Source organism: Cervus elaphus, chromosome 20 (assembly GCF_910594005.1).
Source record: "Cervus elaphus chromosome 20, mCerEla1.1, whole genome shotgun sequence".
Classification (NCBI taxonomy): domain Eukaryota; kingdom Metazoa; phylum Chordata; class Mammalia; order Artiodactyla; family Cervidae; genus Cervus; species Cervus elaphus.
This window is the reverse complement of record NC_057834.1, coordinates 65084111-65108827: the sequence shown is the minus strand read 5'-3', so window position 1 is coordinate 65108827 and position 24717 is coordinate 65084111.

Genomic DNA, 24717 nt, shown 5'->3' with positions numbered 1-24717 from the left:
TGGGTTAGAAATCTGGTGTGACTGAGCTGAGTGCCTTTGGCTCCGGGTCTCTCATAAGGCTGAAATCAAGGTGGCCAGTGCTGCAGTTTTCTCAAGGCTAAACCAGGAGTGGATCTTCCAAGCTCACTCAAGTGGGTGTTGGATGGAAGATCTGAGTTCCTTGCCAAATGAGACTGTCTGTAGGACAGCTCACACTGTGGCTGCTGGTTTTCTTCAGAGTGAATGTGCAGGATTGGGAGGGAGGAAATAAGGGAAGGCAACATAAGATGGAAGGCACAATCTCTTTGTAACCCCATCCAAGAAGTGACCTCCCATTACTGGTGCTGGATCCTACTTGTTAGAAACCAGTCCCAGGTCCAATCCACACTCACAGGAGGGGACTTCACAGGGCATGGATACTAGGAGGCAGGGAGCACTGGGGCCATCTCAGAGGCTGCCAACTGCAAACTGGGAAGACCTGGCAAGTGTGAGTTCTTCTCTGAGACCCCTCTTAGTCAAATTCCTGCAACCAAGAACCTTAATATTCTTTCTTATTTGGGATCTCTGTCCTGAATCTCCCAATCTCTTCACTTTCATGGACCTTTTTCCTGGAAAACTTTTCCTAAGTATTTGCTCTGTAATGTCATTAGCCATGGCCTGTGTATGTATTTTCATCCTAAAGGAAATCAGTCCTGGATATTCATTGGAAGGACTGATGCTGAAGCTGAAACTCCAATACTTTGGCCACCTGATACGAAGAACTGACTCATTGGAAAAGACCCTGATGCTGGGAAAGATTGAAGGTGGGAGGAGAAGGGGACGACAGAGGATGAGATGGTTGAATGGCATCACTGACTCAATGGACATGAGTTTGAGTAAACTCTGGGAGTTGGTGATGGACAGGGAGGCCTGACATGCTGCAATCCATGGGTTCTCAAAGAGTTGGACATGATTGAGCGATTGAACTGAACTGAAGAGTTAGACTGGCAGTATGATCTCAGAGATGGGTATACTAGTTACAGCTTATGTTCTTTTGACTTAGCAATTTTGAGGATTAGAAAAGCTTTAGAATCACTTTAGAATGTTTATATATTTATCATCAATTTTAAATGTAGGAGATGCAGAATCTGGTTAAGACTCCAGGCCAAAGAATTTTGAAGACTTCTGGCATACTTCACTTCTAGGCAAAAGTCATTGTCCTTCAGCCACACCTTCCCATTGTTCTTGAAACCTGCTTTTGGCACAGGAAGAGGAAAAATGTCCTGTACTTGCCATCTCTCAGGCTGTTATATTTTCCTGGTAAATGTCAGGCTGCATTCACTTGTGAACATTTCCCTCATTAGGTTTGGATAATTAATTGCTGAGTCTTGCTGCTTTCTTTTGAGAAGGGGGAAGTATATAAAACACATTTTGTAATAAAAATATGTCTGCTGCATATGCTTTAAGAATAAATGCTCAATTTCAGAACTGCAGCTGGGAATGTGTTTTAAGTTTGTCTACTCTCTTATGAACAGAGCAAGGTCAACAGTTTAATTAGTTCAGCATTTATCAAGCACCAAGTGCTGGCAAACACGGTACTAGGGCCTGGGAGTATGAGGATGACTTATATACATTCTTGCCCTTGCAGAGTTCTCAGTCTGTTGGGAGGAACAATCTGGTAAACAAGTAATAACAATGTAATAGCTCAGACAGTAAAGAGTCTGCATGTAATGCAGGAGACCCAGGTTCAACCCCTGGGTCTGGAAGATCCCCTGGAGTAGAGTGTGACAACCTTATCCAGCATTCTTGCTTGGAAAATTCCATGGTTTAGAGAAGCCTGGCGGGCTACAGTCCATGGGGGTCACAAAGAGTCAGATACGACTGAGCAACTAACACTTCTTTTTTCACTGTGGTAAAATAGAGCTGCCTATGAAGGGCAAAGAGGGCACTGAGAAGGGGGTGTCTAACTCTGCCTAGGAATTTGTATTCTACAGCATCCCTTAGAACATAAACATCAGAAGGTGTGATGTGTTCAGGAGGAGAAGCAAGTATACTTGTAGGCTGTGCAATATTTTTTCAGCTGGGAAAAAGAGGAAAAAGAGAATTATGTCTTTGCTTAATTTTAAAGTTTTATTTTTTTAACAATTGCTAAATTATTATCTTTAGAAAGTGGAAAATAGCTTAATTTTACTAAGGTAATTCTCTGAAACTAGCTTCTAAATGTCAAATTGACTCTGCTAATAAACTATTTAGCCAGGAAGTCCTTTCACTAGGAGATGCTTTGTTTACATTTCTGGAAGTGGTCCTAAAAGAATAGAGGGTATGTGTTAGGAATACTTGCTGCTTAGCAGCATATACAGTGATGTCAGCTTACAATTTCATGCATTCATTTATGCCTATAAGGTTGTTTGGACTGTAATAAAAATACCAGCAATATTAGTGTATTAGTTTTCTAGAGCTGCCCTACAAAGTATCATAAATGGTGTGGCTTAAAATGAGTTGTCAGAAGAGCCATGCTTCTGAGCAATGCTCAGTAGGTTCTAGTGGAGAATCCTTCCTTGCTTCTTCCAGCTTCTGGTGGCCCTGGATGTTTCTTGGTTTGTAGTAGCATCACTCTAATGTCTGCCTCCATCTTTTCATGGCCTTTTCCCTGTGCCTCTCTGATGCTCTCCTCTTGTTAAAATGACACTAGTCACTGAAGGTAGGGCCCACTCTAAATCCAGAATGACTTCATCTTAAAGTCAATTAACTAATTTTATATCTGCAAAGACCTTATTCCAAACTAAGTTCACATTCTAGGTTCCAGGTGGACATGAATTGTGAGGAGCACCATCCAAGCCACTATAGTTAGATTTACAGAAACAGCAAAAGATGATTGCAGATCAAGAATAAAAGCTTTATTCTTCCCATTTGAAAAAGAAACATGTTTTGTATTATTTTATACCTCATGGTAGAAAGAAAATGAAGTGGGGAAAAGGTAGACTTTAAGAGTAGTTAGTTAAGATATGATAGAGATAAGGATGTTTAACATGTAGAAAAATATGAAGAGCTTAGGACCAGAATATAAAGCAGGAAGTGTATGAATGATAGCCTAATTTTCCCAAAGCTGTTCATCAAAAAACAGTTATAAATATTTAGATTGGAGGTCATCAACTTAATTCAAAATAGGTAAGTTATTATACTGAGGGTAGGATGGTAAGAGCCACTGAAAAGTCCTAAACCACTGAAACTCTAAGTATTGACTTGGCGGTTTGAAAGTCTGTCCATTTTTTCTAAGATACAAGTCTGAAGGCCATCAGCTGAGTCTCATTTATCCCAATGTTTAATTAAATGAATCAAATCAATAATTATTTATTGAAAATATACTTGCAAGGGAAGATGCTATATTGTACATAAAAATACAACACTCAGCCATTTCTTTGAGTAGTGTAGTTGGGAAGACAATCTAAATACATGTGAAAAGATAAATAACAGTGAAAGTAGTAAATAGTTATATAAGGGCCTTATAGCAAATGAGAGGAGTGACAGCTGCCATAGGTATTTTGAGTAAAAAGGTGTTTAATGCAGGGACTGAGAGGTTTACAGAAATGTTGAAAGGGCTGGAGTGCTGGCTTTTAGGAGAACTGGAAGTGTAGGCAGCACAGGGAAGCTGCTGTTGATGAGCTTAGCTGTCTGTGACACTGGAGAGGCTGATTCTCAGGAGATCATGTCAATTCTATGGAGAGTTTGTTGTGCTGCAGGAAATAATCAGGTAAACTCAATCAAAATACAGAGAGATAACACTGTTTGCAGACAACATGATCCTCTGCGTAGAAAACCCTAAAGACTCTACCAAAAAATTACTAGAGCTAATCAATGAATATAGTAAAGTTGCAGGATATAAAATTAACACACAGAAATCCCTTGCATTCCTATACACTAACAATGAGAAAACAGAAAGAGAAATTAAGGAAACAATACCATTCACCATTGCAACAGAAAGAATAAAATACTTAGGAGTATATCTACCTAAAGAAACAAAAGACCTATACATAGAAAACTATAAAACACTGATGAAAGAAATCAAAGAAGACATAAAGAGATGGAGAAACATACCGTGTTCATGGGTTGGGAGAATCAATATTGTGAAAATGAGTATACAATCTAAAGCAATCTATAGATTCAATGCAATCCCTATCAAGCTACCAACGGTATTTTTCACAGAACTAGAACAAATAATCTCACAATTTGTATGGAAATACAAAAAACCTTGAATAGCCAAAGCAATCTTGAGAAAGAAGAATGGAACTGGAGGAATCAACCTGCCTGACTTCAGGCTCTACTACAAAGCCACAGTCATCAAGACAGTATGGTACTGGCACAAAGACAGAAATATAGATCAATGGAACAGAATAGAAAGCCCAGAGATAAATCCATGAACCTATGGACACCTTATCTTCGACAAAGGAGGCAAGAATATACAATGGAAAAAAGACAACCTCTTTAACAAGTGGTGCTGGGAAAACTGGTCAACCACTTGCAAAAGAATGAAACTAGAACACTTTCTAACACCATACACAAAAATAAACTCAAAATGGATTAAATATCTAAATGTAAGACCAGAAACTATAAAACTCTTAGAGGAGAACATAGGCAAAACACTCTCTGACATAAATCACAGCAGGATCCTCTATGACCCACCTCCCAGAATATTGGAAATAAAAGCAAACATAAACAAATGGGACCTAATGAAACTTAAAAGCTTTTGCACAACAAAGGAAACTATAAGCAAGGTGAAAAGACAGCCCTCAGATTGGGAGAAAATAATAGCAAACGAAGCAACAAAGGATTAATCTCAAAAATATACAAGCAACTCCTGCAGCTCAATTCCAGAAAAATAAATGACCCAATCAAAAAATGGGCCAAAGAACTAAACAGACATTTCTCTAAAGAAGACATACAGATGGCTAAAAAACACATGAAAAGATGCTCAACATTACTCATTATCAGAGAAATGCAAATCAAAACCACAATTAGGTACCACCACACGCCAGTCAGGATGGCTGCTATCCAAAAGTCTACAAGCAATAAATGCTGGAGAGGGTGTGGAGAAAAGGGAACCCTCTTACACTGTTGGTGGGAATGCAAACTAGTATAGCTACTATGGAGAACAGTGTGGAGATTCCTTAAAAAACTGGAAATAGAACTGCCATATGACCCAGCAATCCCACTCCTGGGCATACACACTGAGGAAACCAGATCTGAAAGAGACATGTTGCCCCAATGTTCATCGCAGCACTGTTTATAATAGCCAGGACATGGAAGCAACCTAGATGCCCATCAGCAGATGAATGGATAAGGAAGCTGTGGTACATATACACCATGGAATATTACCTAGCCATTAAAAAGAATTCATTTGAATCAGTTCCAATGAGATGGATGAAACTGGAGCCCATTATACAGAGTGAAGTAAACCAGAAAGATACACACCAATACAGTATGCTAATGCATATATATGGAATTTAAAAAGATGGTAACAATAACCCTACATGCAGGACAGAAAAAGAGACACAGATGTATAGAAAAGACTTTTGGACTCTGTGGGAGAAGGCGAGGGTGGGATGATCTGAGAGAATAGCAATGAAACATGTATATTATCAAGTGTGAAAGAGATCACCAGCCCAGGTTGGATGCATGAGACAAGTGCTCAGGGTTGGTGCACTGGGAAGACCCAGTGGGATGGGATGGGGAGGGAGGTGGGAGGGGGGATCAGGATGGGGAACACCTGTAAATCCATGGCTGATTCATGTCAATGTATGGCAAAAACCACTACAATATTGTAAAGTAATTAACCTCCAACTAATAAAAATAAATGAAAAAAAAAAAAAAACAATTCTCAATTCTATGGAGAGTTTGTTGTGCTGCAGGAAATAATCAGGTAAGCTCAACCAAAATACAGTGAGATAAGTGATGTGGTAGAGTACTGTGTGTGTGTGTGTGTGCTCAGTCGCTCAGCTGTGTCTGGCTCTTTGCCACCCCATGGACTGTAGCCTGCCAGGCTCCTCTGAATGTGGGATTTCCTGCCATTTCCTATTTCAGGGGATATTCCAGACCCGAGGATTGAACCTGCCTATCTTGCATCTCCTACTTTGGCAAGCAGATTCTTGATCTTAGCCGAAAAGCCAAGAAGTGATGGCAGATGGATTCTTTACCACAGTACCACCTGGGAAGCCCTGTAGAGGCATGTACAGAGCACAAAATGGGCACAGAGAAAGGGATGTCAAACCTCACATTTGCCATCTGAGAGCACCCATTCACCTACTTTCAGATGTTTCAGGGGAGTATTGACCTGTTCACTCCTACCTTCTGATGCAGCCCCTTATTGGTAGAATTCAGTGAGCCTGCTAAAAAGAACCTGGAAGTGTAATTCCCTGCATTTATCCCCTTCAGTTCATGAGAGGGCTTAGAGGGCAGTGGGGTTTCTGAGAATCAATAGACATTCTTCTGCAGTGGCCAAAAAAAGCAACTGAAACAGGGATATAATGTGGGTCTTGAAGAGAAGTGAGATTTGGATAAGAAGGAAGAATGAAGGTGAATATTCCAGGTGGAGCTATGGCTTAGGATATTTCTAAGGATATGTTCAGTGTGCATGGATTGTGGCAAATTGAAGTCATGTGGAAAGTCAGTGACAGATATAAAGATAGGTTGGGTCAGATTATGAAAAGTTCAATGCTGGGTTGAAGGAATGGGAACTGATTTCAAGTTAGGGGGTCCTAACTTGTGGGCCTGGAGTTATCAATGTAGGATCCATATGCATACCATGCATAGTCTTTATATGAAAAAGATATGTCTGTCCCATGTATATGAGCCACTGTTTGTGCTGACTATAGGTCATGTGACTTAGTAAAATATGGGTTAATCATATATATCTAAATGTATTACAGCATTTGATCATCTATTTTTAGTTAAAGTGTTCTAATAATAAGACTATCACATATTGATCTGTACAATATTGTTGATATTGTAAAGAGGTTTTCACACTTGAGTTTAGGGTCACTACTCTAAGGCAATATAAGTTCTTTGAAGGCTTTTGAGCACTATACAGACAAAGTGAAATGATGGTTTAGGGAAATCGATCTGATAGGGCTCTGTAGATTTGAAAGTGGAGATTAAAGGCACTAAACCAATAAGAAACCTCTTGTGGAAATTAAGTTTGAGAAAACTGGTGAGCTGTGAATAAGCAATTCCTAAAGCATGATGTGATGTATGACAGTGGGTACAAATAAAGAGCTGTGCACCAGCTATGAATTTATTGCCTCTCAGCTCCAAATTCACACTCCAATGCCAGCTGTATGAGGGTGGAGCTGGGCTCTGTTTGCCAGCAGAAAAGTTGTTAAGATTTGTCAGTGAAGCGTGCTGTTAGGACAATGTAGGAAAGACTTTCTTTTACTGGACCCAGTGTACACTTCTCTCAAGGCTCCTGTTTATGAGGGTGGAGCTGGGCTCTGTTTGCCAGCAGAAAAGTTGTTAAGATTTGTCAGTGAAGCGTGCTGTTAGGACAATGCAGGGAAGACTTTCTTTTACTGGACCTAGTGTACACCTCTCTCAAGGCTCCTGTTTATGAGGGTGGAGCTGGGCTCTGTTTGCCAGCAGAAAAGTTGTTAAGATTTGTCAGTGAAGCGTGCTGTTAGGATAATGCAGGGAAGACTTTCTTTTACTGGACCCAGTGTACACCTCTCTCCAGGCTCCTGTAGCACACATGGCTTCTCCAAGGTCTGACTTTGGATACAACTTCTCCAGCATCCAATTCCGGTAGCATCAGTGCAGCTTTTCCTGGCACCCCTTCAGGTGGCTTTGCGACAGAGCCACTAATGAAGGACAACCTTGTAGATAGCTTCCTCCAGGATCTCAGAGGGCAAATTTCTAGCAGGTTCTGCTGGTGTAGGACCTCCGCAATTTCTCTACCAACCAATGAGGCACAGCTGCTCCCTCTCCGGTGAAAGAGTGGATCAACTCTGCTGGAGGAGACTCTTCTGTGGGGCAACAGCTCAGCCCTAAGGGGAGTGGTTACTCTTTTATCTGCAATTTCTATATTCCTTGGTATTTTCCTTGCTTCTCACTAGCCAATCCCTCATTAAATTTAATAAATATTCATATTAAACATTACCCATGTATTCCTGTATAATTTTTGTTTTCTGATAGAACACTACTGATATAAACTATCTAATTTTGATGGATATTCATAATTAAGCAATATTTTCCACATTTCTCTTTATTTGAAGTTTGTGTGCTGCAGTCCAATAGAGTCGTATTATTACCCATTATTACATTTCTTTTTTTGTTTGCTGCTGGGGAGCAGTAAAAGCAACATCATATAAGCATTTTGAAGGCTGCAAACATAATGAGTTTCTTGAAGAAGTTCTTCATAAGTAGAAAGTAATAAATTAACATTGGTTTTGAAATCTCCCCTGTGGTTGATAACAGTGTGATAGAAATTTTATTTATTAATTCTTCCAGTCATTCACTCATGTCTTCTCTGTTATAAAGTGACACCTTTTACATTAATGCTAAAATCCATCTTTGATTATGACACATGGGATTTCATCATTAAAACATATGTTTGTAGTCCCCGACTTTAGGAATTTTAGCATCAAAACATCAGGTACTGTATTTTCATATTATACTGACCTCAAGGTATTAGAAGTCCAAGAGGCTTTTGAGTTTAACTCTTTTGGTTCACAAATATGTACTTAAATACATGTTTTTGCTTGAAAATTATTGTGCAGCTGAGGTTTGGATAGATTGACAAATACCACATATGAGGATGTAATAAAATATCAGTAAATTAAAGGGGTGTGTGTTTTGGGTGAGAATGTGTTGTTTTTTACTTTTCTCTTGTTTACTTTAATGACTGAAAGCAGTCCAGAATATAAATTAGTAAATTTAGCAACATTATGCTTTTATTAAGAAATAAAATGATACTAACGTTCTGTGGGAGTGGAGGCATTTATATATTATCAAATTTGTAGTTAAGTGGACTTCCAGGTGGCCCAAGTGGTAAAGAATTGGCCTGCAAATACAGGAGGCACAGGCAGGAGACATGGGTTCAATCCCTGGGTCGGAAAGGTCCCCTGGAGAAGGAAATGGCAATGCTCCAGTATTCTTGCCTAGGAAATCCCACGGACAGAAGAGCCTGGCAGGCTACAGCCCAAGGGATAGCCGAAGAGTCAGTGGCGACTGAGTACACACACACATAGTTAGGTGGTGTTTATTCTTTTCTAAGACACCATTCTATATTGAGCCTGTTGAAATTGAAAAGTGTTTTTCTCATTGCCTTTTAAAGGGCTGTATGCCAAGTTCAGAACTCTAGAAAGTCTAAAGAATGCTTAACTGGCATTTTCAAGGTTGACAACACAGAACTCAAGGACACTTAACCTTGCTTTGTTAGATCTGTTACAGACAATGTTAGTGATGTTACCCATCATGTTTGCTAGATGGCGCTAGAGTTCATATCTCTTATCTAGACTTCACATAACTCTGTCTAAATATATTGCTATTTGGAGAACAGTCCCTTATTTTTAGAGTCATTATCGGTCGAATTTAAAATCATATTACCTTGAAGTGTTAAAGTGTTATTTATTAAGTGTCCACAGAGTGTTACTTTGTCTAACGTCATCTGAGTTGTCATTTTCCTCTAGTTTGTACTTGAAAATATCTGACAGCACAATATAAAAATATTTTCTTTGAATATTTATCTTTGGAGCATAGAAGACTGAACATGTCCGGAAGGAGCTTTTCCAGAAAGAAAATTCTTGGTGAAAATTGAGGTTTCGATAGGTATCTATACTTGAAAATTGAATATGCAAATTGAGTAATTTCATGCTTATTTTAAACTTTAAAAACATTTTTGCTGCAGTTATTTCAATGTTTTAGTTGAAGGGCCTCTATGAGGGATTTCCTCATAGCTCAGTCGGTGTTGAATCTGCTTGCAATGCCGGAAGCCAGAGTTCGATTCCTGGGTGGGAAGGATCCCCTGGAGAAGGAAATCGCAACCCACTCCAGTATTCTTGCCTGGAGAATTCCATGGACAGAGGAGCCTGGCGGGCTGCAGTCCATGGGGTCGTACGACTTAGCAACTAAACCACCACCATGACCTGTATGTGCACAGAAACAGTCTCTACTGACTAAGAGAGGAATTTGAAATGAAGAACAAAATTACCTATAAGGTATAGTTTTTACTTAACGGTCATAAATAAGAGAATGTCACATTTTCAAAGAAGTAATAGCTTGTATTTATTGTTTTATTCATTTGTTTCAGTTTAAGTTCATGTTACAAATAACGCCTATGTGTGTATATAAAAAAAGTCCTCCTACCTATGTGTTATGCTTTCCCTCATTTAGTTTGAAATCGTAAAGATTTTTACTATTAGCAGTTTGATGTCTATTCCTCAAAAATTTTCCTAACATGAAACATAAATATATTTTCCTAATTGTAGATCATCTCCATATATCTTTGTATGTTATCTTCTGATTTGTCTATAATACAGTTGAAATCTTTGTATACCCAAAGATCTAATTACATAAAAAAAAAGTCTAGAATCCAAGAAAATAATTAAAATAACTAACATGAATCATATTGCAGTCTTGCATAAAACTGTCCAAAGGGGAGAGCATTCCCCATGAATCACAGAATTTCTTTCAAAAATGCCTTTCCCCCACGTATGGTCAATATTGTTCATACCCATAGAAATACTTTGAAGATTTACTCCTTTCTCATTCCAAGCTTTCTAAATTCTCTACCCAATTCAGTCCAAAACAACCCTCTTGTCTTCTTTTTTCATCTCTCTCTGGTGTAGTTCTTTATCATTTATCTCTCTCCAGTGTAGTTCTTTATCAGTTAATCATTTTTCTCTTTCTTCAATATATCATCATTACTGTAGTTTCAGTCCAAAATCATTTTTCACTTTTTGGAATCCCGTGGACTGTAGCCCATCAGGCTTCTCTGTCCATGAGATTTCCCAGGCAAGAATACTGGAGTGGGTTGCATTTCCTTCTCCAGGGGATGTTCCTGACCCAGGGATCAAACCCGCATCTCCTGCCTTGGCAGGTGGATTCTTTACCATTGACTGACCTGGGAAGCCCAGCCTTCAATAGCTAGATTCTGCAAAACAAAGTAGGACTGTGAAGCTGACTGAGCAAATAAGTCAGCTTTATTCTTTGTGATGGAGATGGAGAGGGAAGAAAATGGTAAACATTATAGCGTCTTTGCTTTTTATCCCTCTCAACACACACACACACACACACACACACACACACACGCACACACACTTGCATTTGCAGATTCTCTTTCCTTATTTTAGTTACATAAGTGGAAAATCATACAGTATATATTGTTCTGTGTATTGTTTTATCTACTCAACAATTTATCATGGACGTTTTTTATATCCACATACACATCTACTTCTTAAAAAAAAAACTACACACAGTTTATAGTATTCCATGCATTGATGAGTATGGATGTAGTTTATATTCCATGCATTGATGAGTATATATGTACTTTATATACAACTATTTCCCTACTGATGTTTGGTAATTTCTAATTTTACAGTTTTATTCAACTAGTAAGAATACTGTGGTAAATATATTTGTGTATTTCTGAAGACACCTAGAATTGGAATAACTGGTGTGTAAATTACAAATTTAATTTGCAATGCCTTATTATTTTTCTAAAAGGTCCTACTAGTTTTTGAGCCCATCAATAATGCATGAGCATGCCATTTTCCTATTATCTTGCAAATATGACTAGTATCAATCTTTAACATTTTCCCATCTGAATACTAAAATTATGCTATTAAATATCTTCATTTTTTAATCAAATTTATGAATGTATATTGTTTATAAGGTAGAAGCATAAACTTATCTTTTAAAAAACAACAATTATTTTTTAGTGTTCTTGTTCTGAAATTCCTATCAGTCAGATGTTAACCTTCTGGACTGATTCTCATACAGGCAAGATTTTGCTGTGATAAATTTCTGTTGTGAAGTTCTAGTGCTTAACCCAACAACTGTTTGTCTCATACTCATGTTCAAAGTGAATTAAGTGAGATGACTTCTGTTCCATACGGCTACACAGGTACTCAGCTGATGGAGGCATCACCACTTGCTGCAAGGCTTGTTATCAAATAGAGAAGAGAGTGGAGAATTTTCTCTATGTCAGCCTGGTCATTTCTGCTCAGCTTTCATTGGAAATAACTAGTCACATGACCTTGCCTAGTCCCAAGGATGCTGGGAAATATAGTGGAATATTTGATGACTATAACTACCTTTACCACAAATCTGTAAGGGCTCTCATTTTTTTCTCTCTAGCTTTTCAACTCATATTTTATTTTATTTATTATAATATAGTCATAACTTAATCTTTCAGTCTTTAAAATTAAATTTTGCTGTCACATTTTTTGTTTCTAAGAGTTATTGACTTCCTTTTTTTTGTAAGTGTATTTTTCCTTCTGGTTTCACTAATTCAATATATATTCTTTTTCTCAGAAGATATTAATTTAAGTTTTAAGTTTTCTTTTTGCCGCTAACCAACACATTGCCGTTGCTTCTTCAGATTTCCCCTTTCTGTTTGTCTTTCTTGGAGGCTTTCCTAAAGTGTCTGGTGATCCTTGACTCTTTTTTTTTTTTTTGTATTTATGACACAAGAAAGATGATTAAAACCTTTTTGTGCAGCTGGGTGGGAGGGGTGGGGAAGAGGCTTGTCAAAAGGTATGTAGAGTGGTCAGATGTCAGATGTGTGGGGGAATCGCTGAATATTAAATATCCATATTAATGTGCTTTTTTTTCTCTTGGGATACTCAGTTCCTTATGAAGAGACCCCTCTAATCTCTGAGTATTACCTGCTGCCCAATTCTGGTAAACAATTGAGGGAAAGGAGTGTGGGAAATTACCATCTAGTACATACAGATGGTCTTAGCCTCCCTATTCTCAGTCCGGGGTTATGGCATGGTGGCAAGCTTGCCACCAGAATTCATGCTTCCACATCCATCATATGTGGAGTTATTGGGAGCAGCTTCTCAGCCAGAGCCTACACAGTCCATCCTCGAATATATCTAGGTGTCTCCAGGTGCCTAGTCCATACATCTTTGCATGGGAAATGCTTTACACTCTTTCTTTTTCTCAGCTGGTTATAATAGGAGTAAACTTTAGGCAAAACTTTGGATTTACATTTTGAAGATAGTGGGTTTTCTGTTTGGATGCCTAGCTGACTCTGTAGATGTATTTATTAGTTTCCTATCGCTGCTAAAACAAGTGACCACAAACTTAATAGCTTAAGACAACACAGATTTATTATCTACTGTTCTGAAGGTCAGAAGTATAAAGTAGGTCAGTAGGGTTGTGTTCCTTTTGGAGGCTCTGGAGGAGAATCTGTTTACTTGCATTTTCCAGCTTCTGGAATTGACTTGAATTCCTTGGCTCTCATTATTCTGACCTCCGGTTCTATAGTCACATCTCCTCTCACTCTGACCCTCCTGCTCCCTCATATAAAGACCCTTGTGATTACATTGGCCCACCAGGATATCCATGATAATCTCTCCATTTTAAGCTCCTTAATTAATATCATCTGCAAAGTTCCTTTTGCCATGTAAGGTTTGGGGGATCAGGATGTGTACATGTTTGGGAGGTCTTATTCTGCCTACCACAGAACAAGACTGTTTATGTACAACTACCTGTTTATGTACAACTGCTGTTACATGGGCAAGAAAATCTCCAAATATCTATCATGTAAAAGCAATGAAATATGCTATACCTTTTAGTATTATGTTAACTAATACAGAATTGAAATGGGGTTATGCCTTAACAAAAACCTAAAATAGTGACATTGAGTTGAAGGTTAAATAGTGAATGGTGAGAAAATGTACACGAGAGGCTATAAAAATGGACATAAGATTTTATAAAACTCTTGTTTGTGATAACATGAAAGGCAGACAGACCAAGTTCTTACTGGATTGTCATGACATTAGTGGAAAGTCTGGGAAGAGCAAGGATATTGGTATGCATGGATTGCTTTGTTGTTGTTCAGATGCTAAGTTATGTTCAACACTTTGCAACCTCATGGACTATAGTACACCAGGCTCCTCACTTAATTGCTTACTGATGCACTTAGGTATTTTAAAAGCAAGAAATTTGTTCTGTGAAAGCAGAATTGAAAAGATGAGAGAAAGTTCAGAAATTTGTCACCTTACAAAGTTGGAAGAGCAAACTATTAGATACCAAACTTTAGGTAATTAAGTAACAAAAAGTTTTGAATGGAAAAAAAAAAAACCTATTAAGAGTTTACAGTTAAACAAAAGACTCTTCCCAGCAGCAGAAACCACATTAAGGATAATTACCTTTCCTTTCAAGATATTGTTTCAGAAGACCTCAAGGCAAATTCCATTAAGTTGGAAGAGAAAGAGGAATAGTCTAGGGAAGCAACAAGTATGGAGGGCTTGGATTCACAACTTTGGGGATGTTTATGAGCACTAGGAATTGGTTGGAAGCAAATAGATCAGAAGCCTACTAAGATTTTTAGAGAATTCTGTAATTTATAGATCAGAAGCCTACCAAGATTTTTAGAGAATTCTGTAATTTAAGAAACTATGAACTTGACCTACAGCAAGCATGTGATGGTAAAAATAGCCATTAAAATTGCAAGATTGTACTCTAATCAGAAACTGAGGCTCAGTGCTCATAGTGCATAGAACCTAGAAGGTTTGTTTGTATCCACTTTCCTTTGCACACGTGGTACTAGTTCCAGTTAGTTTCCAGGGTAAGAAGAGTCAACCCACTGAGTCACTTTTCATATGGCAAAAAGAAATTACAACAGGCAAGAGAGCCAGAAATCTGAAATCTTAAATTCCATTATATCTAAAATGGTAGATTTTTCTCCCCGATGAAATTACACTTGGAGACCTTTCAGAAGAGCTAGACTTTTTTAAAGAACTTTCATCGAATCAGAGCTTGGAAAAGAGGTGGAGGCAGATGGCATGTACTCAGAGTCTGTCTCACCTTTTCAGATCCTATAAGAAAGGTATGTGCTTTAGATTTACCTGATGGTCTCTGTATGTTAAATTTTATTATCTGGCATAGCACCATTCCTGATAAGTGGTGCTAAAACGTAGCCATATTATATAATAATCATGTGACGCATTGTGGCCAAATGATCAGTGGTTGGTTCCAAGTGACTAGGATTGGACTTGTGTCATAAAAGATTATTGACTATCCCAACAAATTTTGTAGAGCTCTTTTGTCTTGATAATCTGATGACTGCCTTCAGAATTGTCCCTGATATTATACAAGGTCCATTTTGGCCTGTCAATTTCTCTTCTCAGGAAAAAAGGTGTTATTAAGATAATCAAACTCAAGAAGTAGAAAAATGGGGTCCCAATTTGCATTCAACATTGAAAGAGAATTTTGGACAGCTTTTTTCTGCCTCCAGACTTCTTCAGTTTATACTTTACAACCCTTCCCTACACCCACCCCTCCTTGCCAAATGTAGGTAATCCTTCATGCAATAGGTCAACGTATGGTAAGAGAGAGTTTTACAATGCCACTGAGGCTGTAGAACTTACAGGAGAGGCTTCTGAAATTAGACAAGTGATAGTACTAAATGTTTAGGACATTGGCATCTGGAGATAGAATATACCATTTTAAGGGAAGATGAATGTTAATGGCAGAAGAAGAAGAATGTAAGTACAACATTCTACCTACATTCCTGTATTCCTCTTCAGGATCTTTTATATTACTGAAAAGTACTAGGGAACAAAGACATAATGAAATTGGGTAATTTGGCTTATATTTCCATATCTGATTTTGAAGATTCTTTGGCTTGAATGGGATATTTTCTCTTGGTTCCTGTGTTATGCATGGACTGCATATGATGATTACTATTCTTCAGTTAGTATTTAGTTTTATTTTTCAGTGCTCAGATGTATGGTTTTCAGAGTCTTGAATGCTGCAAAGAGATCACTGGTTTATGAAATGATCCACATAATGAATTTTCCACACAAAATAAGAAAATCTGACTCTTTCTAGTGCTGGCATGACTGCCATCAGAAACTCTACACACTATCAAACCATATCATCCAACAGTTCAGAACTGGATTAATAAAATGCCCAGGTGATAATGTTCTACCCTTCATCTTAGGAGGAAGAATGGCCTAAAACTGGGCTATGTTAGTTCTCTGTTACTGTGTAACTTTATTGTCACAAGTATAGAGGCTGAAAACAAAATATATTTATTATCTCACAGAGTTTGGGGGTAAGAAATCTAGGAATGGCATAATGGAGTCCTCTGTTTTAGGACCTTACAACGCTGTAGTCAAGGTTTCAGCTGGGACTGAAGTCTCATCTGAGGCTCCACTGAGGTAGGATCCCATTCTAAGTGCATATGATTACTGGCAACATTCAGTTCCTTGTGTGTAGTTGGAATGAAGACCTCAGTCTCTTACCTTCTGTCAGCTGCAGGCCACTCCCTGGTCATTGACAAGTGAGCCTTTTCAGTATGACCGCCTGCTTCCTTAAAGCCAACAAGGAAGAAAATCTAGAGAGAGGAATATTATATAACACAATCACTTGCATCGCATCACCCTTGTATATTAATTTGTTTAGTATTAATTTGCTTAGTCAAGTTCCTACTTGACTGGGCCACAGAGTGCACTGGTATTTGATTAAGTGTTATTTCTGGATTTGTCCGTATAGGTTTCTCTGGATGAAAGTAATAGTTGAATAAAGCAGATTGCTCTCCCTCATGTGAGTGGGCCTCATCCAATCTACTGAAGGTCTCAATAAAAAAAAAAAAAAAAAATCTGGCTCTCCCGGGTCTGAATTTCTCAGTTTTTATTATCATCAAGCCAATTCATTATAAGATATATCTGCCTGAGTTATAGGAATTGGAGAAGATGGCAAAAGCCAAAGTACTTAGTGGTCTCAGCTAATCTTTTCTTTATATCTTTCCCAGGAAATGACTCAACTTTGAGTGCCAAATTTGGTTCATTCATGGCCAAGAAAATTACAAACAAACACCTAGAAATCTCAAGACACCAATAACTTGTGGTCATCTTAAAGACATGTTTACAATTCTTTTTGGTACTGTTCACTTAAAGAAGAGAAGTCTGATTTCTTCCCCTTGAATGTGGCCTAGACTTAGTGACTTATTAATAACAAATAGAATTCAGCAAGAGTAATGGTATATCACTTCTGAAACTAGTTATTAAAAGACTGCAGCTTCCATTGTATAGCTCAGGAAACTCAAACAGGGGCTTCTGTATCAGTCTAGAGGGGTGGGAAGGGGTGGAGATGGGAGGGAGGTTCAAAAGGGAGGGAATGTTTGTATACCTATGGCTGATTCATGTTGAGGTTTGACAGAAAACAACAAAATTCTGAAAGAAATTATCCTTCAATAAGAAAAAAAAAAAAAGACTGCAGCTTCCATCCTGGGTCTCTCTCCTTTCCTCTTTCATCACTTACTGTGAGGGAAACCAGATGCCATGTTGGTTGAAAAACCCCAAAGGAATGCCCACACAGTGAGCTGACATGTGAAAATGTTTTTGTGACCCCAATGGACTGCAGCATGCCAGGCCTCCCTGTCCATCACCAACTCCCAGAGTTTGCTCACACTCATGTCCATCGAGTCAGTGATGCCACCCAACCATCTCATCCTCTGTCATCCCCTTCTCCTGCCTTCAATCTTTCCCAGCATCAGAGCCTTTTCCAGTGAATCAGTTCTTTGCATCAGGTGGCTAATAATCATAATTATTATTTCATTGTGTTTTCCCAAAAGCCCTGCTGAATAGGTATTGCCAGATCTTCACCCTAGAAATGAGCTACCATTATTCATCATTGATTAAATATACTTAATATGAGTACTGAGGACTGACTTTGACCTGGTAGATGGAGGTATAAGTTACTGGTTGGTTTCAGCTGGAGTCTGGTCTAACTGGTTACTGCCCATTCTATATATGTTAAAATGTTTTGACTACTACTCTTGTTCTAAGTATTCTTGGATAAAATAATTTCAGTTTGAATGAGTCCATGGAGATGATGTATTTCACAGGTTTTCAATAGTGTTCTTCACCTCTCAAGGTTTCACAGAAGAGGTGCTGGAAGAGGTGGTGGTAACCATAAAGGTGAAGTGGGAGGTGGAAGAGAAGGTTATGTAGAAGGAAATCCAGATTTGACTTGAGCTGCTATGACTTCTGAGCTTTTGAATATTGGTTCTTAGTAGGCGTTCACATGAAATAAGGGTTTTATTACTAAAAAATTGAAAACCACTTATGTATAGCAACTATTCCATCTTGCAAATTGAGAAATTGAAGCTTACAAAGGTTAAGTGACTATGAGAAAATTACACAGTTATTATATCATTAGGTAGAAGCAAAATTTGGATATGGATTCAGGTTTTTGAATCTCAAGCTTTTTCTCTTTCAGGTGCTCCTTCCTTGATGCATACAAAGCATAAGATAAAGAGCTACTTTAGCTCAATATAAGCATGACTTTAATATTATCTTAATATATTTTTCTATGAATATGCATACACATTTAAAAATTATTATTTCTAGCCCAACTTCTTCCGAGAAGAATTTGAAATGGCTTGCTAAAACAAATTAGGAATTTCAGGGAGGGAAAGTGAGGTGGAACTAGAGGTGCAAAATACTTATACTAAGGTCTGGATGGTTGCAGAGTGTGTTAGTCACTCAGTCATGTCCAACTCTTTGTGACTCTATGGACTATAGCTCACCAAACTCCTCTGTCCATGGAATTCGCCAGGCAAGAAAACTGGAGTGGGTAGCCATTCTCTTCTCCAGGGGATCTTTCTGACCCAGGGATCAAACCTGAGTCTCCTTCTGCTTTGTAGGCAGATACTTTACCATTCGAGCCACCAGTGGAGGTGGGCTATAGCTGGATGGGAGCTTGGTACAGATCAGTGCAGTGCATAGAGTTTCTGGTATCTCGAAAACATATGAAATTGAAAGCTGGGGGTGGGAGGGGAGCACTAAAAGAAATCTGGACAAACAAAAGTTGCTGCTCCAGATGGCCAGTCAGCTGTTACTGTTCTTGACGTGCATGTGAGGCTTACTTCTTTCCCTCTGCTCTAATGTACTCAGACTCCAAGTGCTTGAACATAATGTGGAGAGTTAAAAGAGAGGAGTGCCTCAATTTCCAAAGTGCCTTGCATCTGTCAGTTTAAGAGGAGACCACAGCATTGCTTTGGTGTGTGTGAGTGAGTGTATGTGCCCACACACACTTTTATTAAACATATGCTCCCAGTCACATCCACTTGGCAAGATCACAAGTATGTAATAGCTACAAACTATAAAGAAAAAAATAAAAGAGAACTTAACCAGTTTCTTTTAAAGATAAATAATACCTCCAAAGCCACTGTAAGTATTCATTTACACATTCTTTGAGTGTGCACACCAGCTTTTCTTCTGAGTTTCTATTTACTCATGCCTACGCAAAGATGAATATTGCAGTTGTATGTGACACAAACATTGGAAATCTGTGTTTACATTTGTGTTTCCAACTGAATATGCAAATAGATTTTAATCAGTAGTGATGTTGCTTTATATCAATGTTTTGTGCCGAGTATAGCCTCAGTGATAATGTTGTGATAACCAAATTTTTCCCCACATCAAAACTTGGAGACTATCCCAGTTTTTTGAACAGCCGTTTGATTCCAAACTATGATGAAATCCTTTACTTTCCTCAGGATTATTTCTGTGTTTTTCAGGAAACACTAAATATCTCCTTTGTTTCATTAAGGAGTTGGTGGGGGCGGTGCTTAGGACAAATTTACGCTTGCAGCAGTCACGAGGTTTTGGTAAACCAGATGAGCTCATCAGTTCGTCAGGAGAACCTGCAGGAGGAAGCTCCAAGGTTGGTGATGCTGCTAGAAGAAACATCTGTGGCTGACCCGGAGTGCTATTTTGGGTTATTCAGTCCAGCAGCACACTGCCTAGGAAAACAAGAATGCAACAGCAGTTGAATACCATGGAGATGGGAAATGACAGGCTTTTAGTCATGAATTTACAAACAAATTTTTTCTAACCTAATAATCTAGCTAAAGGAGGTACCCCAGATTTGGTGAGCTTCTGACCTTAGGCAAAAGAGATACTCCATAGATAAAAGTATTATATTCAGAGCACAAATACCCTTCTCCTCTAAAAAAGAAAAATAAAAGGTAAGAATAGCCATCTCAAGCTGCAAACTTCCTTTTAGAAACAGAAGTATTTCCTATTCTTTGTGTAGGTTCAAAGTTGGTGGGGACTTCTTTTTTTCCCCAGTGAGTCTATGAGAACCCTGTTGTTTTTTTGACAGAAACATGACATGCTTTTTAAAGAATACAGTCATCTGGAAAACAATTTACACTTTGCATTTTAACCTTGCTAAATTGTATTCAGATTCTCTTTAGTGCTGTTCTTCTCACAAGACATGAAGCATTTTGGTTCTTAAACACTTAGGAGCGGCACACTGCTTGAGATGTACAAATAGCTTTCATTAGTGCTAATGGGAGTTATACTTCTGAACCAGGAGAGAACAGAGCCTGAAGATTTTAAATTATCCTTCATGCAAATATCCCAGATGGAATAAATTATGAGGGATGCTTAGAGGGAAGAGGTCTAAATATCCCCTAAAGCCATAGTTTAATAGCAAAGCAATACTTCCGAGTAGCAGAAGTGGAGTCAACAGTGATGGCTTTGTGGCTACTGCCATGCTAAGTAGCTGGTATTGACTCTTGAAAATTCTTATTGGATTAGTACTGCACTCGAATTCCATTATTTTCCAAAGGACCCAAGAGATAGTTCTCTATCTTGAATAGTCCACTAAAATGGGTTCAATTTGGTTCAGCTCTCAAGGCCATTTGTCTTAAATTCTGTAGATTTCTAATCAGCAAGCCCTATAACAAGAAGATCTTTATTTTTAATTTCAGAATAATCCTTTCTGAAAATATTGTTTCCTATATCTTTCTTTTGGGGGAGCACACATTTTACTTTCTTGTTTTTCAAATGTTTACATTTTATTTTTGCTTAGAGAAATATTAACTAGCTTTCAGAGATCACTGGGATTGTGTCTTATCTTGTTCATTTGTGACAATCTCTGTTTCTTCTTGCTTTAACATTTGTTGTATTTTGCTTGAGAATTTTTGCTTTGAGAATTATTCCCCTACCCCCCTTAAGTAACTGAAAAACTGAAGGAATTGCTTTCCTATACTATTATCTTAACAGGTCATCTCCTTCCTTTTGTTTCCTGTGAGAGCATTATTTTCACTAGAAAAACTTATCCACCTTCAAGTGGAAATTAAACATTATATATTACTATTAGAAATAGAAATGGGTAGGGCAAAAAGGAAATAAGAGGAAGGTAAGATGCCACCAAGTGAAGATGGGGTGACTATAAAAGACCAATCAGCTGGTGAATTGACTGTGGTTCAAATCACCTCTGAATCCTTCAATGTCCAAGTAGTCACTGGACTTGAGGAAGTATTGATATATCAATCAAACAAAAGAGATGGAAGTAGATAACCCAGATCCACAATTTATAAACATACAATGGGCAGTGCTATTTTCTAGACACTTTTTCACCTCTGGAATTGTTATCCCCAGAAGCCAAATGAATAATCAGAAAGTAGTTGTAATCAGTGCAGAGGAAGCTAGAATAATTTTAAGGCATTATTTCATCCAGGCCAGGTAGACCCAGTGAATCTTACCTACTCTCTGGCAGGGTAACCTATCTGGGGAGGTCACATGCTCCATATTTCCTGTCTGGAAATGGCTGCTAATCTCTGGAATGTTGGTGTTTTTTTTTTTTTTTTTTCAATCTGACCATACTCCTTTAGTTCATTTAGTCCTTCTTTAGACATGGTACAATTTAACCAAAATGACTCTTGCTTGCCCGATTGAAATCACTTTGATTTCAGTTTTGAGCTTCCCTAAATTCTTTACATCTGTTAGTTAAAACCCAGTGGTTAATGCAACCATCATATATGCATTTTTCTAGTTCAGAAGACACATTCATTTTCTTCAGTTTTAAGTTCCTGGGTAAAGAATGCCTCACTGTTAATCATTATAGATTGCCACAAATCTGCATCATTATACTATAATAATATTTTTGAGTGCTGTGGTGTGCTGGATACTGGGTTGGTGTTGTGTGAAATCCTAAGAATACTCTCTTTTTATAGGTGAGAAAACTGAGAATCACAAAGGCTAAGACACTTGCCCCAAATCTCACAGGTGAACAGCAGTGGGAGTCCAGCCAGGTCTCTGGCTATTTTCACTATTCTCTCAGCCTCACATATTTTGTTTTTGATGTTTTATTTGAAAATTGCTAAAATAGAAATTGTCATTAAAGGCAGGGAAGACTACTTTACTGTGTGCCTTATAGTTCTTTCTTGGGAAACTTATATCATCTAGTCCATCAACCCTGTGTTCATTTTAACTGTGGCATTGGGTTTGGTTAGTATCCACATCTAAAATCATCAAAAATGAAGTGGAAAAGCCATGAAAAGACATGGAGGAAACTTAACTGTGTATTTCTAAGTGAAAGAGGTCAGTCTGGAAAGTCTACAAGCCAAATGATTCCATCTATATGACATTCTAGAAAAAGTAAATTATGGAGAAAATTAAACATGTGGTTTCCAGGGCTTGTGTGGGGGAAGGGGTGAACAGGCAGAGCACAGATTTCTAGGGCAGTAAGACTTATCTGAACAATAATGTAATGATGTGCCTGCTCAGCTGTGTCCAGCTCTTTGCAACCCCATGGACTGTAGCCCACCAGGCTCCTCTGTCCATGGAATTTTCCAGGCAAGAATACTGGAGTGAGTTGCCATTTCCTTATCCGGGGAATCTTCCCAACCCAGGAATCAAATCCACATCTTCTGCATTCCCTGCATTGGCAGACAGTTTCTTTACCAATGAACCACCTGGGAAGCCCTCAATATGATAGATGAACGTTATTATACATTTGCTAAAAACCATAGAATGTGCAATAGCAAGAGTGACCCTAGTGTAAACAATGAACTTTGGATAATAAGGATGTGGCAATGATGATTCATCAGTTGTAACATATGTATCTCTGGTGAAGGATGTTGATAATGGAAGAGGTTCTCCGTATATGTGTATATGGGAACAGGAGGTATGTAGGAACTCTCTGGACCTTCTGCTGAGTTTTGCTGTGAATCTAAAATCCTTCTAGGGTTCCTCTTGTGGCTCAGCTGATAAAGAATCTGCCTACAATGCGGAAGACCTGGGTTCGATCCCTGGGTTGGGAAGATGCCGTGGAGAAGGGAAAGGCTACTCACTCCAGTATTCTGGCCTGGAGAATTCCATTGACTGTATAGTCCACGGGGTCACAAAGAGTCAGACATGACTGAGCAACTTTCATTTTCACTTTAAAATCCTTCCGAATATAAAACCTATTTTTAAAAAATTCAGTGTAAAATATCAAGAAGAGGTGTGTATTCCTTGGAAATAACACCTGTTCCCTCTTTGGAGTAGGTGCGATGTGTCCTGTTATACAATAATTCTACCCTCAAAAGCCTCCTCCTTCTTCTTCAACTTACCCATCCTCACCCATTATTCTTACAAAGCCTTAAGAAAGCAAAGCATCTTTGTGTTTATGTGTGTTGATCTGCTATTATGGAAGAGAAGGGCAATATAATTACCATTTGGGCTGAGAAAGAAAAGAGTCATTCTGGTTTCTCCCCTTTCTCCACTTCAATGCTTCCTTGGTGGAGTATGGGATAGTGAGGAGGAGGTGGAGAGGCAAGGAAGATAAAAATGAAATTCCTGCAAAACATGTGAAGAGTTGCATCTTTGACATCTGATATTTTTCTACATCGTAGCACCTATTATTTTTTCATAAGCATTAATCATCACAAAATATAACTACTGGGAAGGTACTTTTTACTTTAACCCCCAAATAATTCAGTCCCAGGATTTAAAGGCTCTGCATGACATTTTATACCTCAAAGATCACAGCTCCCCAAATCCATCAAACCAGACAGCTCACCCTGTTACTGGAAAGAAACATTCAAACACGTGAGCAAGCCTAGCAGCCTCTCATGCCTTTTAAGAATATAAATGGATAATTCTTCACATGCACACTGCTGAAATTATATGAGCAGCATGAGATGGCGAATAGCAAAATACTGACGTGAAATACTCGGGGTGCCTGCTCCTTGCACAGTGGGGAGCTGGAGACTCTATGGGAGGTAGAAAGAAAAAACTAGGCTAGTCTGTCTAGGCGGTGTTCTCTGGTTGGTGTGGGAGAGGGAGGTGGGCGTCCCTGACAGTTGGGCTGCAAGTTGAAGAGGATGGGAGTGGGAGGGACAAGCAAGTTCGACTGCAGGCTGCTTGATTTGCATATGGTCCACAAGCTGGCTCCCTGTCAATCCACCACCCACTCTCCCCTCCTCATCCTGGGTGCGTTCATTTTAGACATGATCTGTCAGCCACTGGACATTAAAAAGCTGATCTGCTCAGACAGAATTTGTTCCAAGTATATATGGCAACCACAAAGGGAAAAAAGTGCCAAGGATGAAGCACTAGAGACTTTCCTTTATTGAGATACTATATTTCAGTATTATTAGAATGAAACTGACCTCTCAGGTCAAGATAGATTAAAGCAGCGCCTTGGAATTTAAATGTGTGCCATAGAATTTACATATCCAATCTCTTACCTAATCATTCGCTGGTATTTTGTTAAAGCTAGTTTCTGAGAGCTTTTGCTGAACAATGGGAG